Raw genomic sequence first — 24,495 nt, forward strand, 5'->3', positions numbered from 1 at the left:
CCAGACAAGAATACTGGAGTGGGTTGCCATTTATCTGCTTACCAGTTGATTAATATTTCTGTTGCTTCCATTTTTGGCTATTATGAAAAATTCTTCTATGAACATTCATGTACAAGTTTTTGTTTGAACAATTGTTTTCAGTTCAATTGGATTTCACTCAAGTGGAACTGTTGGGTTATATGATAATTCTGTGTTTGTTTTAAGGAACTTCTCAACCACTTTCCATATCAGCTGGACCAGTATATATATATATATATATACCCACTAGCAAAGTATGAAGGTGCCAATTTCTCTTCATCCTCAACAATACTTATTTTCCATTTTATTACTATTAATATTATTGCCTTCCTAGTGGGTATGAAGTTGTCTCTCACTGTGATTTTGATTTGCATTTTCCCAATTACTAACCATGCTGAGCTTTTCATGTCTTGATTGGTCACTTATATAACTTCTTTAGAAAAATGTCTATTCAAGTCCCTTTGGATATTAGACATTATTAGATATATGATTTGCAAATATTTTCTCTCATTCAGCGGGTTGTCTTTTCACTTTATTGTGTCCTTTGATACACAAGCTTTTAATTTTGATGATGTATATTTTATCTGTTTTTTCTTTTGAGGTCATATCTAAGAATCTGTTGCTCACTCTAAGGTCATTAAGGTTTATCCCAGTGTTTTCTTCTAAGAGTTTTACAGTTTTAGCTCTTACGTTTAAGTCTTCATCCATTTTCAGTTGTGTTTTATATATGGTATGAGGTCAGAGTCTAGTATCATTCTTTTACATGTGGTTATTCAGTTGTTCCAGCACCATATGTTAAAGACTACTCTTTTCCAATTGAATGGTCTTGGCACGTTTGTTGAAAACTAATTGACCATAGACATATGAGTTTACTTCTGGGCTCTCAACTCTATTCCGCTGGTCGGTATGTCTGTCCTTGTCAATACCACATTATTTTGATTACTATAGCTCTGAAGCAAGTTTTGAAATGAAGTGAGAGTTGTCTACTTTTGTGCTTCTTTTTCAAGATAGTTTTGGCTATTTTGAGCCTCATGTAACTCAGTATGAATTTTAGAATTAGCTTGTCCACTTTAGCAAAAAGGGAATTTGAATGTTAATAGGATGGCATAGAATCTGTAGATCAATTTGGGAGCCATGCCACCTTAACAACATTAAATCTTTTAGTCCATTAAACACAGAGTATCATTTCATTTATTTAGAATTTTTAAAATATCTTTTTTCTACCCATTGTCTTATTACCCAGCATTCTCTTGCAAGGTTTTCAGTTTGTCTATTATTTGCCCCATTATTTCTTGCCCCAGGTGGCAGCTGATAATTCATTGCCTTTAAAAGGTTTTGGCAGTGTCCCCTGAGTAGCCAACTCAGCTCATGGATTTTTATGAGTTAGGTAAAATAAAAGCAAATCCTTTGAGCTAGTCCTTCAGAGAGCCACCAGATATGTCAAGACAGACAGCCAAAATTCTTTGAGAATAAGTTCTGTTCTGCTCCCCCTGGTATCAGGAACCTGTGTGAAGAATGTAGCTTTACTGTCTCCAAGGCTGTCTCTGAGCTGGGGAGTGAGGAATGGGGACAGGGTAAGTTACAATGTCTCAAAGCTCTCTTAACGACACTCAGATAATTTTCTCTTGATTAAGCACTCACCTAGTTGCTAAAGTCTCTAGAATTCTGATAGTGCTGATGCTGACAGCCCTTGTCAGTTATTCACTTCTTTTGAGAAGGGATAAGCTCTGGAGGTCCCTACTACACCAGGATCCCTGGTATCATTCTGAGACTTAAGTTTTTACTAAGGTAACAAGTAACCCCCAAATTTCAGTAGAGCAGTACCACAAAGGTTTATGTCTTGCTCATGACTTGTGTCCCTGTGCACATGCTGTGGCTGTGCTCCACATCTACCTCTATCTCAATACTCAGCATGACAAAGAGCCAGAATCTGGAGCCGTGCCAAGAGCTATGGCTGAGGAAAAGGGAATGTGTCACTTCATCCATTCACTACTAAAGCTTCCATCTGGAAGTGACCCACTGACATTTCACTGGCCAAAGTAATCTGGATGGCCATGTCAGGCCTAACTTCAACGAGGGTGGTAAAGTACACTCCTAGCAGGTGGATCAAAGGAGGAAGAACTGAGTATTTGTGAACAGCATTAAGCAAAGAAAATTTGAGGAGGTTCCTATTAAAGAACCTATTTAATTGACTATTAAAGTTATAGTCAATTATAGTCAAGAGTACTTATATTAAAGAGTTTTGAGCCTCACAGTTAAGTAAATAGTGAGGTAATTTACTATAGTATGGGAGGTGAAGACTACATGGGGGCCCTGAGAATATGTAAAACATTTGGAACAGGTGTTATATGTAAGTAATTTGGTACAATGGGAATTTAAAAATGAAAGGAGTTGTTGAGCAGTGCTGAAGCCCAGTTGAAGTTAGCTATGTATTCATAGCTATGCATCTAATCATTGTGGGATAGTTTCCAGTAATACTTCAAAGCTCAAGACAAGCAAAATATATTGAGCAGTATAGGATGATCAATAATATAACACACCACTAAAATAGAAGCAAAGGCCATATTTGAATTTGGATAATTTGTGCTAAATTGAGATGCATTTTTTTTTTCCTCACTGGCTCATATAACATTTTGGACAGTTCAACCTCACTTATTCCACTTTGAATAAATCATAATGTAATGGGGTGAAATCCATGAGGAAAGACTTGCTTGTGGCTTGGCTGGATGACCTGCCCATGAAATACTGTTGACAAGACATAATTCTTGGCCTCCAGCAAGGATATCTAAAATATTTATTCTCTTAAAAATGCATACGTGACAGTTTCTATTGTTTCATCTTCAGAAGTTTACAAAATAAACTTTGGGAAATAAAAGGAATGATAAAAAGAAGTGATTATTTGTGGATTGAAGAGCAAAACATAAAAGATTTGAAAATTGGTGATTGAGTAATCTCTATCTGCATTGAGGGTGAGAAGAGACAATTAGATTTTATGAAACAAAACTAACTCCTTTGAAACAGTGGATCAGATGCTAGGATCAAGGCTGAATATGGACCCAAAAGGGGCCATTCTAATGACTGAAAGCTCTAATGACTAAAGGATGAGAGGTTGAGTGTTTAAAGTAGGGGAAGCATACTAGCTAGTTGATGGTAAAACTAAATCCAAACCCTATAGAACATAAACAGCTGCTCAACATTTCACCTTCAGTGCTACCCTTGATGTGACTTAATATGACAAGATTAAGTGAGGGAATGTACTTAAGTGTTCTATAATACCACCAGCCTTGTCCACCCATCTGCAAAGTTTAGCCATGTCACTTTCTCCTGGGTAAAACTATGAATGAGTGGAGGCAACTGAAAGAGTAACTGCCTTCATAAACATATTTTATGGAGCCAGGTAAGAAGTTTATGACAATTCTAATGGCTGCTGCTGCTGCTGCTGCTGCTAAGCCGCTTCAGTCGTGTCCGACTCTGTGCGACCCCATAGACAGCAGCCCACCGGGCTCCCCTGTCCCTGGAATTCTCCAGGCAAGAATACTGGAGTGGATTGCCATTTCTTTCTCCAAAACTAATACAATTTGTAAAGTTTAAAAATAAAATAAAATAAAATAAAAAAAAGAAAGTGAAAAGTCAAAGTGAAGTCGTTCAGTTGTGTCTGACTCTTAGCGACCTCATGGACTGCAGCCTACCAGGCTCCTCCATCCATGGGATTTTCCAGGCAAGAGTACTGGAATTCTAATGGAGAAGCTTGACAAAGCAGTTGATAGTCATTTGTCCTGAATTCTTTAAATTTCATCCCATAGATAGGCTGAGCTTATAAATTCAGTGAAACTTTCCTGAGTCCTGTTAAGGATAAGAACCACATTAGTCACACAGAGGGAGCACACAGCTAAATTACATGTGGTCACTATCCTTATGAACCTATAATATGGTAAAATTTAAAGGAATAGATGTAGGGGGAAAAGAGATCAGATGGAAGAAGAGGAGGATGCAGAACTAACTCACCTGCACCCATGAACAGATCAAAAATACATCTATAGGTGGAACAATTCTCTGAAAACTAACTGAAGAATGGTGGTAAGATTCTGTACAACCAAGACTGTAAGAAAGATCCATATAGAATTGAGTAGAAAGAGAAGAGAAGCAATCAGGTTGAGACCTGATCTTGAATTTACCAAAAAAAAAAAAATATATATATATATATATTCTACATCAAAGACATAATGAAGAAACCATGAGATGATAGGAGAGGTGCAGTCATGACATAATGAAAAACAATGTTGGGGAGGTGAGTAAAAATGCAGATTTTTTTTTTTTAAAGAATGTGTTTGAACTTAAGTGACGACCAGTTTAAAATAAGTAGATATCATTACTAGTCAACATATAGGAACCCCATCAGTTCAGTTCAGTTCAGTTCAGTCACTCAGTCATGTCTGACTCTTTGCGACCCCATGAATCGCAGCACGCCAGGCCTCCCTGTCCATCACCAAATCCCGGAGTTCACCCAGACTCACGTCAATCGAGTCAGTGATGCCATCCAGCCATCTCATCCTCTGTCATCCCCTTCTCCTCCTGCCCCCAATCCCTCCCAGCATCAGAGTCTTTTCCAATGAGTCAACTCTTCGCATGAGGTGGCCAAAGTACCAGTGTTTCAGCTTTAGCATCATTCCTTCCAAAGAAATCCCAGGGCTGATCTCCTTCAGAATGGACTGGTTGGATCTCCTTGCAGTCCAAGGGACTCTCAAGAGTCTTCTCCAACACCACAGTTCAAAAGCATCGATTCTTCGGCTCTCAGCCTTCTTCACAGTCCAACTCTCACATCCATATATGACCACAGGAAAAACCATAGCCTTGACTAGACAGACCTTTGTTGGCAAAGTAATGTCTCTGCTTTTCAACATGCTATCTAGGTTGGTCATAACTTTCCTTCCAAGGAGTAAGCGTCTTTTAATTTCATGGCTGCCACCACCATCTGCAGTGATTTTGGAGCCCAGAAAAATAAAGTCTGACATTGTTTCCACTGTTTCCCCATCTATTTGCCATGAAGTGATGGGACCAGATGCCATGATCTTTGTTTTCTGAATGTTAAGCTTTAAGCCAACTTTTTCACTCTCCACTTTCACTTTCATCAAGAGGCTTTTTTTTTTTTTTAATTGGAAAATATTTTATTTTATTTTTTTTTGTTTTTAATTTTTTTTAAATTTTATTTTGTTTTTAAACTTTACAAAATTGTATTATTGGTTCCTCTTCACTTTCTGCCATAAGGGTGGTGTCATCTGCATATCTGAGGCTATTGATATTTCTCCCGGCAATATTGATTCCAGCTTGTGTTTCTTCCAGTCCAGCGTTTCTCATGATGTACTCTGCATATAAGTTAAATAAGCAGGGTGACAATATACAGCCTTGACGTACTCCTTTTCCTATTTGGAACCAGTCTGTTGTTCCATGTGCAGTTCTAACTGTTGCTTCCTGACCTGCATACAAATTTCTCAAGAGGCAGATCAGGTGGTCTGGTGTTCCCATCTCTTTCAGAATTTTCCATAGGTTATTGTGATGCACACAGTCAAAGGCTTTGGCATAGTCAATAAAACAGAAATAGATGTTTTTCTGGAACTCTCTTGCTTTTTCCATGATCCAGCGGATGTTGGCAATTTGATCTCTGGTTCCTCTGCCTTTTCTAAAACCAGCTTGAACATCAGGAAGTTCACAGTTCACATATTGCTGAAGCCTGGCTTGGAGAATTTTGAGCATGACTTTACTAGCGTATGAGATGAGTGCAATTGTGCAGTAGTTTGAGCATTCTTTGGCATTGCCTTTCCTTGGGATTGGAATGAAAACTGACCTTTTCCAGTCCTGTGGCCACTGCTGAGTTTTCCAAATTTGCAGGCATATTGAGTGTAGCACTTCCACAGCATCATCTTTCAGGATTTGAAAGAGCTCAACTGGAATGCCATCACCTCCACTAGCTTTGTTCGTAGTGATGCTTTCTAAGGCCCACTTGACTTCACATTCCAGGATGTCTGGCTCTAGGTCAGTGATCACACCGTCGTGATTATCTGGGTTGTGAAGATCTTTTTTGTACAGTTCTCTGTGTATTCTTGCCATCTCTTCTTAATATCTTCTGCTTCTGTTAGGTCCATACCATTTCTGTCCTTTATCGAGCCCATCTTTGCATGAAATGTTCCCTTGGTATCTCTAATTTTCTTGAAGAGATCTCTAGTCTTTCCCCTTCCATTGTTTTCCTCTATTTCTTTGCATTGATCGCTGAGGAAGGCTTTCTTATCTCTCCTTGCTATTCTTTGGAACTCTGCATTCAGATGCTTATATCTTTCCTTTTCTCCTTTGCTTTTTGCTTCTCTTCTTTTCACAGCTATTTGTAAGGCCTCCCCAGACAGCCATTTTGCTTTTTTTGCATTTCTTTTCCATGGGGATGGTCTTGATCCCTGTCTCCTGTACAATGTCACAAACCTCATTCCATAGTTCATCAGGCACTCTATCTATCATATCTAGGCCCTTAAATCTATTTCTCACTTCCACTGTATAACCCCATAGTAACCACAAATAAGAAACAAAAAACAGATTCACTAAAACTTGAGAGAATGGGACACAAGCGTAACACTAAAGGAAATTATCAAAGCATCAGGGAAGAAACTAAAACAGGAAAAGGCTAGAAAATAGCTACAAAAATAACCAGGAAACAAATAACAAAATGACAATAAGTATGTATCTATCAATGTGTTTCAATGTCAATAGACGAAATACTTCAGTCTAAAGGCATAGGGTGACTGATTAGATTGAAAACAACCCATCTATATGCTGCTTACAAAAGACTTATTTCAGGCCTAAAGATACACACACACTGAAAGTGAGGGGATGAAAACTGTATGTTTCGTGCAAACGAAAGGACAAGAGAGGGGGTGGTAATACTCATATAAGACAAAATAGACCTTAAAACAATGGCTTTAATAAAAGATGAAGGGAATCATATAATGATAAATGGATCAGTATAAGAAGAGAATTATTTCATCCATTAACATATACACACCTTACAGAGCAAGACCTAAAAGTATAATGCAAACATTAATGGACATAAAGAGAGGAACTGACAGTAAGACAATAATAGTAGAGGACTTTCACACCCCATTGACATCAATGGATGATCATCCTGACAGAAAATCTACAAGGAAACAGTGGTCTTCTGTAATACATTAGACCAGTTGGACTTAATAGATATTTATAGAACATTAGAGACAAAATGTGTAGAATACACTTTCTTTTCAAGTGCTCATGAAATGTTCTTCAGGACAGATCATACACTAGAGCACAAAAAATTCTCAACAAATTTAAGAGGACAGAAATTATCTCAAGCATTTTTTCTGATTACAGCAGTATGAAGCTAGAAATAAATTACAGGAAGAAAAATGAGAAAAACAAAAATACATGGAAGTTAAGCAACGTACTACTAAAAAGAAATCAATGGGTGAATGAAGAAATTAACAAATGAGGAAATCAGAAAATACCTTGAGACAAATGAAAATGGAAACCAAAAACTCCAAAATTTATGGGATGCAGCAAAAGAAGCCTTGAGAGGGAAGTTTATAGTGATATAGGCCTACTTCAAGAAACAAATGCCAACAAACAAATTCCAAACTCAGCAGAAGAAAGGAAATAATAAAGATCAGAGAGGAAATAAAAAAATAGAGACATCAAAAAAACAATACAAAGATTGATGAAACTAAGCTATTTTTCTGAAAAGATAAATCATATAAAAATCCTATAAAAAGGAATATGCCAACAAATTGGACAATCTAGAATAACAGACAAATTTCTAGAAACATACAACCTCTGAAGGCTGAATCAGGAAGAAATAGACAATCTGAATATAACAACTAGTAGTGAAATTGAATTTGCAATAAAAATTTCTAGCAAACTGAAGTCCAGGACTAGACATATTCACAGGGAAATTCTACTAAAATTATAAAGAAGAGCTAATAACTATCTTTCTCAAACTATTCCAAAAAAATTATACAGGAGGGAAACTCCAAAATTCAGTCTACCAGGCTACTATTACTGAGAGTCTCAAACAAGAAAGATACTTCAAAAAACAAAAATTACAGGCCAATACATCTGATAAATATAGATGTAAAACTCCTCTACAAAATATTAGCAAATCAAATCCAACAATATATAAAAGAATAATATATCATGATCAAGAGGGAGTTATTCCAGGGATGCAAAAATGGTTCAATATCTGATCAATCAATATGTTACATCACATTAACTAAAGGAAGGATAAAAATCACATGGTCATCTCAATAGACACAGAAAAAGCATTTGACAAAATTTAACATCCATTCATGATAAAAACTGTCATCAAAGTGTGTGTATAGGGAACATACCTCAGTGTAAGAAAAGATATTTATGACCATTACACAGGCAACATAATATTCAGTAGTGAAAAACTGAAAAACTTTTCTCTAAATTCAAGAAAAAAACAAGGGCATTCACTCTTGCCATTTCTATTTAACACAGTATTCAAAGCTCTAGAGACAACAAGGAAATAACAGGATCATCTAGATTAGAAATTAATAAGTAAAACTGTCAGTATTTGCAGATGGCATTATACCATATATAGAAAACCCAAAAGTTTCCACCAAAATTATTAGAGCTAATAAATTAATTCAAAAAAGTTGCAAGGTTAATACACAGAATGCTTTTCTATATACTGACAGTGAGTGCATTTCTCAGATGGAGAAAGCAAAAGAACAATCTTGCTAAAAATCACATCAAAAAGGAATAAAATACCTAGGACCAAATTTAATTAAGTGGAAGACATATATTCTGAAAACTATAAAACATTGAAAATGATACAAAGAAATGTAAAGTTATGCCATGTTTATTGACTGGAAGAAATAATATTGTTAAATTTGAGCTAAATTTGACTTTGATGGCTTGAGGCAAGTAGGAATCTTTATTGGTGCCTTTAATAGAAACAGAAGAATTAACAGAATGAAGGACCAGGAAGAAGGAAACATTATCTTGTCTCTAATCCCACTCTGGATCTCCCTGAACTTCTCTTGTGAATTAAGGAAATTGGGATCAGGACATAACTGCTTATTAACCATATAGCTCTATGAGCTGATATTTTGGGGAAGGAGGATGAGTTCATTTTGAGATATCTTTGGTTTGAGATACTTGTGGAGTATCCATTAGATATGTCAAGCATGCCAATAAAACTCAGAATTTGGAATTAGAAAACATGGGAGTGCAGACCACTTAAAATGTGTTCAAGACAATTCAGACCCTATTTTAGTGTGTGTGAAATAGTGTGGAAAACTATTCTTTTGGCAGAAATTGTGTACCTCTGAGTTATATCCAAAAGTGTATTTCTTTTGGAGAAAAATGATGCAAATGTGCTAAACTATGTTTGAGTTAGAAGCAGGTGAAAAAGTATCTTTTACTATTGTTAAAGGATCTAAAATTCCTTCTGGTGCATTGGCTTATAGTGAGAGTTTAAAAGTTGAAACTTCACAGGTGTCAAGTTATCACTGAGGAATTTATTACTTATTAATAAAATCACTGTTACCATTGAAAACAATCTTGCACAGAAAGTAAGGTCATTTTCTAAAACTGCCTCAAGTGGAACAATAGAAGCTCAATTTCTCTGAACTTTACTGAGGTGAATGGATCAGCAGATAGGGAGGGGTAACAGGAGGGGCATGAATAGGGAAACATGATAAAACTGAGAAAATATAGTCTTCATTTTTACACTCTTCTATGTTTATTAAAGAGGAAATAAGAAGCAACGACTTGAAACTGCTCAGTGTTTAGATTCTGGACATAAGGACAGAGAAGCCAAGAATTGAAAAATGAAAATAGTTTTCTTTTCACTATGGTGCACATTCTTCAGCTTCATTTAATAGCCTTTAGAGAATGGTGTAAGCATGAGAAACACATGTCTAGCACTTCTTCACTTTTTTGTAATTGCATTTAGAAGTATAATTTGTTTGTACACATGTGTCTTCAGGTCAGTGTGTGAATACTTGGATTTAATTTGAAAGGTCCCATCTTTCACAGATGACATGTTGGAAAGACCAGCCTCCTCGTCAAACTTCTGTATATGCCAACAGTTCACATAACTTGGAGGGAACAGTCTATACAGATTGAGAGCTATGGAGAAATTCACAAGGTCTGTTTTGTTAATCTGATAATTTAGAATATCATTCAGATTTTACTTCTATCTCTTTGTAGTAGCTAGGCAGCCTCTAAAATGGCCCTAAATGACCCTCACCTTCTGGTATTCATGACTTTGTATAATCTCCTCTCCTTGAGGGCAGGTTGGCTACCATGTCTAACAAAAAGAATACTGCAAAAGTGATGAATGATTAGGTGACCATGAAAGACTGTGACTTCAGTCTCAGGCCCACACCTAGTCTTTCCAGTTTTTTCTCAAGGATGTCAGCTGCCATATTGTGAGCTGTCCAAAGGAGAAGCCTATGTGGCAATATCTGTAGCCAACAGCCAGCGAGAGCCTGATGCCTGCCAACACAGCCATGTGAGTGAGATTGGAAGTGGTTCCTTCCCCAGCGGAGCCCTGAAATGATGGCAGCCACTGCTGATGTCTTGACTGCAGCCTCATGAAAGGCATTGAGCCAGAAGGCACCCGGTGTAACCATGCCCGGACTCCTGGTCCAAATAAACTGGGATATCGTAAATGTGTATTATTTTAAACAACTGTTTTGGAATAATTTTTTACACAGAAATAAAAACTAAAACATTTTCTTATTACAGAATACTGGTGAATCAACCAACAGCAAGTTAGAGGTTTTTTAAAAGTCAAATATGCTTCTGGAAGACTATAACCATGAACCATGGTTTATCCCAGAAGGGCAAGGCTTTGTAAAGATTCTATATTAAATAGGTTTAGTGATACAGATCTTTATTCTTTTATAGAGTAGACATTACTCTTCTTGATGAGGTCCAGTATTCTTGCCTGGAAAATCCCATGGACAGAGGAGCCTGACAGGCTACAGTCCACGGGGTCACAAGAGTTGGACACGACTTAGAGACTAAACCACCACCAACACGTTCTATTTCCTGGAGAGACAGAATCCTTAGGAGTCTTGCAGGATCTTTGGGAATACTACATGGTATACCATTTATTCTATATTCCTTTCCTATTGTTTTACCTGAGTATACAAGTATGACATTGTATGTTGCTATTTTGTTGTCCAGTCACTAAGTCATGCCCAACTCTTTGCAACTTCATTGACTGCAGCATGCCTTCACTGTCTCTTGGAGTTTGCTCATATTCATGTCCACTGAGTCGGTGATGCTATGAATATTGTATACATTGTGTACAAATTGCTGATATCGTTATTAGTTGTATGCACTTGAACTCTCTTTGTTAATGTTAAGAAGCTGTTGTACTTCAAATCTAGTATACTATATACTAACCTATTACGTTCTAATCAGAATGCCTCCTCTGCTTAGATATTCATGGCCTAAGTCATTTGCTGGTAACATTGAATACTCAAAACTCTGTAAATTTCAATTTAGTTTTCTACTGAAATTATTTGTCATCTTATTAGGTTGGTGCAAAAGTAATTGCGGTTTTGCACTGTTGAACTTTGTTGCTATTAGAATACATTCTTAAGTAAATGTAGTTATGTTATACATCATTTTAATGCACATTTCTTGCTTTATATTTTTGCTATTGACTTATTTTACTTGCTGTGTATTTTATATTTATATTTGGACTAGGGAAATGATGTTATAAAAAAGCAAATTCAAGTGATTTTCTTATTCAAGTTTAAAATGGGTTGTAAAGGAGCAAAAACAATTTGCAACATCAACAATGCTTTTGGTCCAGGAACTGCTAATAAATGTACAGTCCCTCATAGCTCAGTTGGTAAAGAATCTGCCTTCAATTCAGGAGACCCGGGTTCGATTTCTGGGTTGGGAAGACCCCCTGGAGAAGGAAATGGTAACCCACTCCAGTATTCTTGCCTGGAGAATCCCCATGGACAGAGGAGCCTGGCAGGCAATAGTCCATGGGGTCGCAGTGAGTCGGACATGACTTAGCGACTAAACCACCACCATCACAGTGGTGGTTCAAGAAGTTTTGCAAAGAAGACAAGAGCCTTGAAGACAAGAGCACAGTGGGTGTCCATCAAAAGTTGACCAATTGGAGGATCATCAAAACTGATCCTTTTACAACTATAGGAGAAGTTGCTGAAGAACTCTGTGTCGACCATTCTACAGTCATTCAGTGTTTGAAGCAAATCGGAAAGGTGAAAAACCTCAATAAGGGAGTGTATCATGAGCTGATCAAAAATCAGAAAAATTGTCATTTTGAAGTGTCATCTCTTCTTACTATATGCAACAACAAATAATTTCTCTATCAGATTATGATGTATGATGAAAAGTGGATTTTATACAACAACCAGCAATGACCAGCTCAGTGGTTGGACTGAGAAGAAGCTCCAAGTACTTCCCAAAGCCAAACTGCACCCAAAAAAGGTCATGGTCATTATTTGGTGGTCTGCTGCCCATCTGACCCACTACAGCTTTCTGAGTCCTAGTGAAACCATTACATTTGATAAGTATGCTCAGTGAACTGATGAGGTGCACCAAAAATTGCAATGCCGGCAGCAATGGTCAATAAAATGGACCCAATTCTTCTCTAAGACAATGCCCACCCACACGTCACACAACCAACGGTTCAAAAGTTGAGTGAATTGGACTACGAAGTTTTGCCTCATCTGCCATATTGACCTGACCTCTAGCCAACTGACTACCATTTCTTTCAAGCATCAAGACAACTTTTTGCAGGGAAAAATGCTTCCACAACCAGTTGGAGACAGGAAATGCTTTCCAAGCTATCATGGAATCATGAAGCATGGATTTTTATGCTACAGGAATAAACAAACATTTCTTATTGGCAAAAATGTGTTGATTGGAATTGTTCCTATTTTGATTAATAAAGACATGCCTGAGCTTGGCTATAATGATTTAAAATTCACAGTCTGAAACCACAACTACTTTTCAGAACCTAATATTTATACTTGAATCCTTGCCTTAAAGTAATTTTCTTCAAATTGAACACTTGGTTTCTTCTGTGAATCTTGTAATTATCACAATGATGGATCTAATAACTCACATCCATAAAGGTAAGTGACATTTAAGCTTTTAGATAGAAATCTTCAAAGGAGGTTATAAATATACTCATGTTCTTGATGACAGTGAAAGAGAAAAGTGAAAAAGCTGGCTTAAAGCTCAACATTCAAAAAACTAAGATCATGGCATCCAGTCCCATCACTTCATGGCAAATAAATGGGGAAAGAGTGGAAAAAGTGGCAGATTTAATTTTCTTGGGCTCCAAAATCACTGCAGATGGTAACTACAGCCATGGAATTGAAAGATGCTTGCTCCTTGGAAGGAAAGCTATGACCAACTTAGACAGCATATTAAAAGGCAGGGACATCTCTTTGCCAACAAAGGTCCATATAGTCAAAGCTATGGTGTTGCTAGAAGTCAGGTAATATGTGAGAGTTGGACCAGAAAGAAGGCTGAGTGCTTAAGAATTGATGATTTTGAATTGCGGTGCTGGAGAAGACTCTTGAGAGTCCCTTGGACTGCAAGGAGATCTAACCAGTCAATCCTAAAGGAAATCAGTCCTGATTATTAGCTGGACATTCTGATGCTAAAGCTGAAACTCCAATACTTTGGCCACCGGATTCAAAGAGCTGACACATTAGAAAAGATCCTGATGCTGGGAAAGATTGAGGGCAGGAGAAGTGGGCAACAGAGGTTGAGATGGTTGGATGACATCACTGACTCAATAAACATGAGTTTAATCAAACTTTGGGAGATAGTGAAAGACAGGGAAGCCTGGCATGCTGCAGTTCATGGGGTCACAAATAGTCAGACATTACTTAGCCACTGAACATCAATAACAACTCTGAACATTGAACCTGTGCTGATTATTGGGCCTCATTTCTTGGAGCATACTATGGATAAATATTTATAATAACTTCTAGAATTTTCTTATGAGTGTTACAACTCTATTGCATAGTGTTTTTGCATTAAAAGATGAATTTATTAAATATTTGTACAAAGTCCACAATTTTGAGAACACTGCTTTGGTCTATCAAAATTTTTCATATATTAGAAGTCTCAGAAAACAATAGTATCCTGGGATATTTGATGTCTGGCAGTCTGCAAATGGAACATGATAAATTCTTAAATGTAATGCAACATGCTGCTTTTCCTTGCTCTCCTTTGCCAGTTTGAATAAAGCAAACAGGGGATAAAATTGGTAGAAAAGAAACAGAGTAAATAAGAGCTTTTGCTGAATATGTACACACTTTCAATATTCTTTCAAGAACTAAGGTAATCTCTTATGAAGACTTTCCTGTTTTCTTCAGTCAAAAACTTTATGAAATCCTCAGCATTTTCTTGACATCTCTAAGCTAGTCCTTCTTGTATTGAATTATAATTTTAGGTGAATATATTATTATTACTTCCCCACTTTATTATGCACCATCCCATCCCCCCTCACTGCCCACATAAAAAACTACACTCTTCAAGGCAAAAATTGTATCATTCTTGCTTTTATCTCAGCTCCTACCCCAACCATAACGCCTGGCATCGGGTGAGTACTCTAGACATCTTTTTTGAAGAAAAAAAAGAATGAAGAGGGCTTTTCCTTCTTCCTTTTGAGTATCAGCATGTCAAGAGAACTTCAGATTTCACATACTTGATTCAACGTACCTACTACGCAATCTATTTCTGGAAGATATACTGTGTGTCTAGGATATCCATGGGTTGAGACAGGCAATGGAAAAGTTACACAAAGCCAGAAGATGAATGTCCTATTTTCCAGGGTCTTGCCATCTGGTTAGCAACCATGATATTCTAAATGAAAGCTAGGTTTTTATCTGTCACTTAGGTACCTAATAGGATATGGTATGACCAAGCAAATAAATACTTATGCTATCCATTAGTGAGAGAGGCTCCTGCTCTCCCTTTTAACCAAAAAATTGCAGTGATTTTCCATATGTGCTTCTTTTATTTTCTCTTGGTACAAAGTTCCAGTAAACATACAAAACCTCTTTGAAGGAAAAAAAAAAAAAGAAATGAAATTTATGTAGAAATTTATTTAATCCTAAGTGATCGGAGACAAAAAACTCTTTCACCTAACTCAAACCACATAAAGGACTTTCAAAAACATTTGAACATTCCTGGGCTCTGCTCCCTCCACATATCCTACTAGCCAGACAAGGAAGTGCCGCGTTCCCTGTGTGAATCTCTTCTGTTGGACAATTAGTTCCACGTCTTGGGATCTCATTTCCTAAGGTCCTGCCAGTGACCTTCTCTTAAAAACCATTAATTCTTGTGAGATTCTGGCCAGGTGAAGTTTTGTCTGGCTTCTGGACAAGGGTGATCCTGGGCAGTCCTGCAAAGCCTAGAGCATTATTACACATCGCCTTGGAGTTGGAACATTTTTGGCCCTCCAGTGACTGGCTCAGGAAGGTAAAATGACTGGATGAAGCATCGCTGTGTAAGTCATAACTCTATAATCACAGTTGTGTGTGTGTGTGTTTTAAAAAAAGTATTTGGCTTTGGGGTGGCAGGCGCAGTGGTAAACCCTTTTGGAGAGTTTTGTGACCCTTTCCAGGGTTATTTATACTTGATGAAATGGTGAGTTCAGCTAAATGAATGGGTCCCCATTAATACACCCAAACTCCATCTAAAATCAAATGAAACTATAATACGCATGTCTCTGCCCTCTTTCCCTGAACAGTTGGAGTTTTATATGGTTACCTTGAAATTCCTCTGGCCTTTCCCTTATAACAATCAACCAGACTAAGACTGGCACTTTGTTCCAGGGAAAAGGAAAGGTCAGAGAATGTGGAGCATTTTGACTATCAGCTAAGAATCTCTATTTTTCTTCACTTTACCTATTACCTTCCAATATGTCTACCTGTCTAACAAAGGAAAGAGACACATTTTGAAAGGTATACGTTGGTGATGCACTAGCCTGTGGGCTTTGTTGTTTATTGGTGGAGTGGGAATTTAAAGGAAGAGAAAGAGGGACCAAAATTGGAAGCAATGATGATAAATGAAATAAAGGAATAGGAAGCACTGAGTTCACGAAGAATGTGTGCATAGTTTTTTTTTTTTTAATGTATTTATTGCAGAAGACTATTTCTTGATGACTCTGTATACATGGGAGAGGCACTATTTCACATGTGTGCTGTGCTGAGTCGCTCAGTTATATTCAACTCTTTGTGACCTCGTTGACTGTAGCTGGTCAGGCTCCTTTGTCCATGGAGATTCTCCAGGCAAGAATACTAGACTAGGTTGTCATGCCCTCCTCCAGGGAATCTTTCCAATGCAGCGATCGAACCCAGGTCTCCTGCATTGCAGGCGGATTCTTTACTGTCTGAGCCACCAGGGAAGCCCTTCACATTTGTAGATGCTCTATTTTATTTACTGAGTGGATTAGTTACTCTTCACTGAGAATACTTCAGAGAGGCACTGAAGGACTGGGCCCGGTTCTTGTTCTTCCCTGAGATTTAGATCCTTTTTGTGGTAGATTTCCAAATCCATCCCAGTCAACTCTGATCTTACTGTGGGAGTGGGCTGGTCCCCTGATTATTCTTTGAACAGGGCTGGTCCCGAGTGGTGCTCTGGGGCTGCCCTGGAATGAAGTTCATGCCTGCGATGGGCTCCAAGATTCTAGGGCCCTAGTGGTCCCAGCATCATGATGCACTCCTCACCATTTCTCTTTATTTCCAGTCTCAGTCCAGGCAGGGATTCTGGTGTAGCTCATTTATGTCTTGCTGAAGCTCTTGTCATGCTGAATTTCCAGTGAAGCACTTGCTTACTCTGTGAGAAACTATTGCTATCACTACTACTGCTGCTTGCTAATACCATCTATTCCATGCCAACTTTTAATAAATGTGAATAATCTTCACAACCAAGATCAATGTTCTCATCTCTTCTAACACACTGGAAAATGAGGCTCTATGGAAATAAGTAACTTTCAATGGTATTAACTAGCTGATAAGAAGTAGAATCAAAATGGAACCCTGGCCTTTCCATGCTAAAACTCGATGTGTATGTGTATATATATGTATGTGTGTGTGTGTGTGTGTGTGTGTGTGTGTGTGTGTGTATATATATATATATATATATATATATATGGAGAAGGCAATGGCACCCCACTCCAGTACTCTTGCCTGGAAAATCCCATGGATGGAGGAGCATGGTAGGCTGCAGTCCGTGGGGTTGCCAAGAGTCAGACATGACTGAGTGGCTTCACTTTTACTCTTCACTTTCATGCATTGGAGAAGGAAATGGTAACGCACTCCAGTGTTCTTGCTTTGAGAATTCCCAGGGACAGGGGAGCCTGGTGGGCTGCTGTCTATGGGGTCACACAGAGTCGGACATGACTGAAGCGACTTAGCATATATATATTTATTACTCTAAAGTCATAAATTATTTGGTAAATGAATTATTAACCACTGAGTTTGCTTCACACATTATTGACCAGAGATGTATTAATGCCATAGGCATTAGCATCTGCAACAATCCCCTGGTCAATAATGTGTTAATTATAAGCTCACAACTTAAAATTTTATCTTTTTATAACTAGAAATGTCTTAAATAAATATCTATTTTATATATGAAAAAAGTGAGAGTGTAATCACTCAGTCATGTCCAACATTTTGCGACCGCATGGAATATAGCCCACCAGGCTCCTCTGTCCATGGAATTCTCCAGGCAAGAATACTGGAGTGGGTTGCATTCCCTCCTCCAGGGGATCTTCCCAACCCAGGTCTCCTGCATTGCAGGCAGATTTTTTTTTACTGTCTGAGCCATCAGGGAAGACCACACATTTTATACATGGAACATAACAACTCAACTCATCAAGTTTTTTTTGAGCGCCAAGGATGTGCTGTGTTGTTTTAACATTGGGATTGGAGCAATGAGCCAAACAAATTCAGTTTCTGATCTCATGGTGATATTTATTTTTGTCTCCTAGTGAGGGGAGACATGAAATAAACAATTTCTTTAAAAAGTCAATGCACAGGTGATGATAAAATCATTGAAAAAAATGAAGCAAACTAAGGGTGATAGATAATGAGAGGAGCGGTTAGGGGGCTGTGCTACTTTCAAACAGGGCAGAAAGTACTGCCTTTTGATAAGATAACAGTTGAAAAAAAAGACTAGAAGGACGTGATAGAGTGAGCCATGTGGCTGTCTGGTAGAGGAGCATTCCAATATAGGGAGCCCCAGGTGCAGAGGTGTTAAGGTGGAATTGGCTTGATGTGTTTCAAAAGTTGCAGGGAAGCAAGTCTACCTAGAGCAGAGAGTGAGGAGCTCAGCAGCTGGGAGGAGAGAAGAGATGGAAAGAAGAGGTGATTGGAGATGAGTGGGAGAGATAGCAGAGAGCCAGATCATGCTGGACTTGGATGGTCACCCTCATGACAGAGGATTTAGATTTCATGCAGAGATTAGAAGCCACTAGTAAAGTCTGAACAGAATAAAAAGTGATCAGACCTGGTTTTTAAAAAGCATAACTGGGTACTCTGTGTTAAACCCAGTATCAAAACAAGGATTGGGACAAGGGAACCCATGTGAAAACTATGCATAGAACACAAGTGAGGCATGACAAAGTCTTAGGCAGAGTGGGAGGATTCAAAGGGCAGCATTGGCATAATTTGTTGATGGACTGAAAGTGGGGAACGAGAGAAGTCAAGAATGACTCTAAGGTTTTTGCCTGACATAAGAGCAAGGATGGAGTAGTGTTTATTATTGAGATAAGAAGACACGGGAAGGGACAGATTTGGGGAAGTATGTTATGGAATATTATAAGTTCTATTTTAGACATGGTTAGTTTGAGATGTATATGAGCCACTTAATGGAGATCTTTCAAAGAGTCAGCTGGATACTAGGATCCAGAGCTCAGAGGAGAGATCAGGAAGGTAGATATAAATTTTGGAGACACTGATGTAAACCATGAGACTGATCTTTAGGTGACATTTGGGTGAAAATAGAGAGAGAATGTTTAAAGACTGAGCCTGAAGCATTCAAGCCCTAGTGACCAGCAAGATGGAGAAGATCCAGAAAAGGAGAGTAATTTCCAGTAAAAGAGCAGCCACTAAAGGAAAAAGAGGAAGAGTAAAATATGGTAGTTCTGAAGCTCAGGGAGTACATTAGGACTTAGGCAATAAACCATTTGTCAATAGAGGTCATGCATTAGGTCAAAGATGGTAGGGACTGACATAGTTCCGTTAGACTGAGCATCAGGGACATTACTAGATACAGTGTCCGGTAGTACTGCCATGGAATGAACAATCACTTTAAATAGAATTATATCCATTTCAGAAAATTACTCCCTTGACAGTTATACCCTAAAATTTATATTCCATCTAGTTAAATACAAATAGTCAGGAGTCACTTCATGGCAAATAAATGGGGAAAAAGTGAAAACAGTGGCAGATTTTATTTTGAGGGCTCCAAAATCACTGCAGACCATAAATGCAGCCATGAAATTAAAAGACACTTGCTCCTTGGAAGAAAAGTTATGAAAAACTTAGACAGCATATTAAAAAGCAGAGACATCACTTTGCCAACAAAGGTCTCTATAGTCAAAGCTATGGTTTTTCAGTAGTCATGTACGAATGTGAGAGTTGGACCATAAAGAAGGCTGAGCACCAAAGAATTGATGCTTTTGAACTGTGGTGCTGGAGAAGACTTTTGATATTTCCTTGGACTACAAGGAGATCCAACCAGTCAATTCTAAAGGAAATCAGTCCTGAATATTCATTGGAAGCACTGATACCGAAGCTGAACTCCAAAATTTTGGCCACCTGATGCAAAGAGCTGACTCACTGGAAAAGACCCTGATACTGAGAAAGATTGAGGGCAAGAGGAGAAGGGGTGACATAGAATGAGATGGTTAGATAGCATCACCAAATCAATGGATATGAATTTGAGAAAACTCAAGGCGGTAGTAAAGGACAGGGAAATGTCACATGCTGTAATCCAGGGGGTCACAAAGAGTTGGACACAACTTAGCGACTGAACAACGATAGCAACAGGAGTACAAACAAAAATTGTTTTCCTATTTTATTTCTAGAACTTGTCCTCATTCTAATGAAGACTTTCTGGTGAAGTGGCTTTTGAAATAGTGGACTCAGTCATGAGCCTTTAAAGAAGAAAGACTTCTTTTGTCTCCCAGGAATGAACATCTATATAGCTTGTGATACACATACCTGGAGACTCTTGATTTTCCAAATTGTAGTTATCACAATACTCATCTAAGAATCCTGGAAAATGTAATGACAATGCACACACAAAAAGAGTTTGGCCCTTAAGTAGCTCCCAAACCTATGAATCATATTTCCTTCTTTCTTAATTTTTTTCTCCATAAAATATTAGGTAATATTCCTTAATGATTATGTCTCTTAAAATTAGTTTTGAAACACAGAAATAGCAAAGATTAAGTTTGAATCTTTAAGAGAAAACAGTATGGATTCAGGAAACAGTATGGCTAGAAACAGACAATTTCCCTTAAAAATAAAATGAAAGGTATGTTTTGGGTCATCATGTTACTTTTGAATAATCCCAGATTTCTTTCTTCTGATATATGAAACAAGACAAACAACAAAAAAAGAGGAGAGGGGAGGGAGAGAGAAAAAGACAATGTAGCAACAAACCAAGCAAACTTACAGGTATGGAAGAGTGCTAACATTTACAACTATTACACGAGGGTGGTGCAGTTGGTAAAGAATCCTCTTGCCAATGAAGGAGACACAAGAGACACAGGTTTGATCCTTGAGTTGGAAAGATCCCCTGGAGTAGGAAATGGCAACCCACTCCAGTATTCTTGCCTGGAAAATCCCATCGACAGAGGAGCCCGGCTGGCTACAGTCCATGGGGTGGCAAAGAGTTGGATGTGACTGAGCACACAGGTTACATGCACATGTACACACACACCCTGATCTCTGCCCCTTTGTCAGACTTAAAACTCTTAGGAGACAAGATGAAATAGGTAAATCAAATTATTCCCAAGCTAGTTTCTTTTTTCTTTCTTATTTGAAAGAAGGAAATACATGATGAAATTGTTACTAAATTTTTAAATTCTCAAGGGTCCTTTTTGCCTATTTTCTATACAGGAACTTCAGAATCAGCCATGAATAGCACCACCACAATGGACTTCACCAGCATTCAATGCTTGCCCTTGCTTAATAGGGACCACCATGGAGCTAAGCAAAATGCTTGTTATTTCTGTAAATTGAAAACAGGCATTTCAGAGCACCTAGTTCTGTAACGTTTCTTACAAAGCAACCAGGCTGTTTTTGGTAGAAGCCCAGTCCAAATACTGGAGAGGCTCTGCTCATGTCTCATTCCAAGGGTATTTCAATAGTTCTGAAATACAGCAACAGTACACCCAACCCCAGATTAGGGCATAGTAAGGATATTTATTTCCAGGGTCAATCTTGGAGAAAGTGGGAAATTTATTTTTGCTAACTTTTATTCTCTTCTAACTTTAGGTCAAATTTCTTACTTTTTTCTTCTTGCCTGTTTTCCCAGCACCATACCTCAGCTTAACTTTTTAAACACACACAAACACACATCCCTAGATCTTCTTCTACACTCTTCTTTCCTTCCATCATACATTTGTTTATTCACTCATCAGTCATTTGACAAATATTTCTTCATGGCTTACCATGGGCCCAGCAAGGTACAAGCCACTGGGTATAAAGTGGGAAACAAGACATGTGTCTAACAGGAGGAGCCAAGGATGAAAGGCAAGAATAAATAAGAAAACTATTCAGTTCAGTTCAGTCGCTCAGTCGTGTCCAACTCTTTGCGACCCCATGAATCGCAGCACACCAGGCCTCCCTGTCCATCACCAACTCCTGGAGTTCACCCAAAACTCATGTCCATCGAGTCAGTGATGCCATCCATCCATCTCATCCTCTGTTGTCCCCTTCTCCTCCTGCCCCCAATCCCTCCCAGCATCACGGTCTTTTCCAATGAGTCAACTCTTCGCATGAGGTGGCCAAAGTATTGGAGTTTCAGCTTTAGCATCAGTCCTTCCAATGAACACCCAGGACTGATCTCCTTTAGGATGGACTGGTTGGACCTCCTTGCAGTCCAAGAGACTCTCATGAGTCTTTGGGGGAGTCCTAATTGATGTTAAAGAATTAAGTAGCAGTATATTTTAGTAAGTGACTGGGTGGCTCCATTAAAATATACCTTCCTATACTAGAGTCAGGACTTTGCTCTTTGATCTCCAAAGCAGCAAATAATTTGAAAAATTAATCCATGTTTTTCCGTTTAAAGCTTCCTTTCTTTCTTCCCCCCTTAATGTAATTTCTAGAGAATCTAGAGATTTGAAATGCAGAGATAATGCCATCATTCATATATATGACTCATAGCAGACATTTCCAGTTCCAAAGCAATGGGGTGAGACATTTGGGAACAGACAAAGGTTTATCACCTGGGTTGTACCAGAGCTTGGCTCTACTTGGCTCTTCTTTCTTTCTTTTATAGATGTCTCAATCTAAATCTGTCTCCCAGGCTCTTGATGTTTCTGGGTTTTTCCACTGTGTCGCACAGGAAAGGAAAGGACTTCACACCACTCCCAAGTGAGTTGTTTCTCTCATCTTTTTGGACCTGTCTCCACTCAGTCCTATCTCCCCTTTCTAGCCCTGTCATTCTACCCCACCGTGGATCAGACTGTCCTATTTTTACCCCTGTAAAGGTCATTTCATCCTGTACAAAGAGGTCTTTTTATTTTTTTTACTGAAGAGTGACAAGTTGTCTAACATTTCAAGGAATGAAGCCTAAATAAAGGCATTCTTTTTTGTGTCTTAAAAATTCCTTTTGGCTCCATGCAACTTTGGGTTGCCACCTTTCCAAAGAAAATGAAAGGCCTAGATCATTAGTTTACAAACTTTATGAGTCTCTGAAATTCCTATGGGCTGTTTTTCATGCCTTAGACTCCAAACCCTCATTGCAGGACTGGGGCAGTGCCGGCTGCTGGTGGAGCAGACACAAAACAAACATATCTCCAACGGTCATGTTATTTTTCTTTCAAAGAACCCTTAGGGGTATTGTTAGTCTGAAGAGAAAGATAGGAAGGAAGACTAGATCTATGCCCTTCAAATGTACAGGGCCCCAAACCAGAGACAATCCCAGGATGGTGGACAACAGAGGTGAGCTGACCAGCAAAATGACCTTTAGATGAAGCGGATAGCAAGCACAGATGGCAATGCACAGAGTAAGTCTACATGCCACCTGCCCCAGACGGCATCTCAGGGCACTGTGAAACCACTCCTCCAGACCCAGAGATCAGTTTTGCAAGTTCCTTTCCTGGTCCCCAGGAACACGCAACAAAGGAGTCTCCCTTTGGAGTATCTTTTCAACTGGACCAGGAGAAAATCTGTGCACCCGTGGCAGGCTCTGGGAATACTGCAAGCCACTAAAACTGATAGATAGCTCACAGGAATTCTGCAGTTTAAAGAAGTGTTTGAAAAGCCCTATTCTAGATTAGTGTTCTATGTAGTTTCAAAAATTTTGAAACTTGAAAAGGTCCTTTGAAATCTCTGCCAACTCCTTTCTTGCACAAATGTAGACAACCTAAATAGGTAGAGTGCCTGGCTTGTGCTTGGATAGCTACTTAAAAACAAGTAGGCAATTAGGCGGGGAACATGAGAAGAATATGAAGTCAAATACATTAATAGATAGGAGTTTGGTTGTTATATATCTCTGTGAACTAAATTTAAAATCTATATAGACGGATATGTACACATCTATCACAAAGATGGGCTCGATAAAGGACAGAAATGGTATGGACATAACAGAAGCAGAAGATATTAAGAAGAGGTGGCAAGAATACACAGAAGAACTGTACAAAAAAGATCTTCACGACCAAGATAATCATGATGGTGTGATCACTCACCTAGAGACAGACATACTGGAATGTGAAGTCAAGTGGGCCTTAGAAAGCATCACTACGAACAAAGCTAGTAGAGGTGATGGAATTCCAGTTGAGCTATTCCAAATCCTGAAAGATGATGCTGTAAAAGTGCTGCACTCAATATGCCAGCAAATTTGGAAAACTCAGCAGTGGCCAGAGGACTGGAAAAGGTCAGTTTTCATTCCAATCCCAAAGAAAGGCAATGCCAAAGAATGCTCAAACTACCGCACAATTGCACTCATCTCATACGCTAGTAAAGTAATGCTCAAAATTCTCCAAGACAGGCTTCAGCAATATGTGAACTGTGAACTTCCTGATGTTCAAGCTGGTTTTAGGAAAGGCAGAAGAACCAGAGATCAAATTACCAACATCTGCTGGATCATTGAAAAAGCAAGAGAGTTCCAGAAAAACATCTATTTCTGCTTGACTGACTATGCCAAAGCCTTTGACTGCGTGGATCACAATAAACT

The sequence above is a fragment of the Bos indicus genome, chromosome 1, assembly GCF_029378745.1.
Source record: "Bos indicus isolate NIAB-ARS_2022 breed Sahiwal x Tharparkar chromosome 1, NIAB-ARS_B.indTharparkar_mat_pri_1.0, whole genome shotgun sequence".
NCBI lineage: Eukaryota > Metazoa > Chordata > Mammalia > Artiodactyla > Bovidae > Bos > Bos indicus.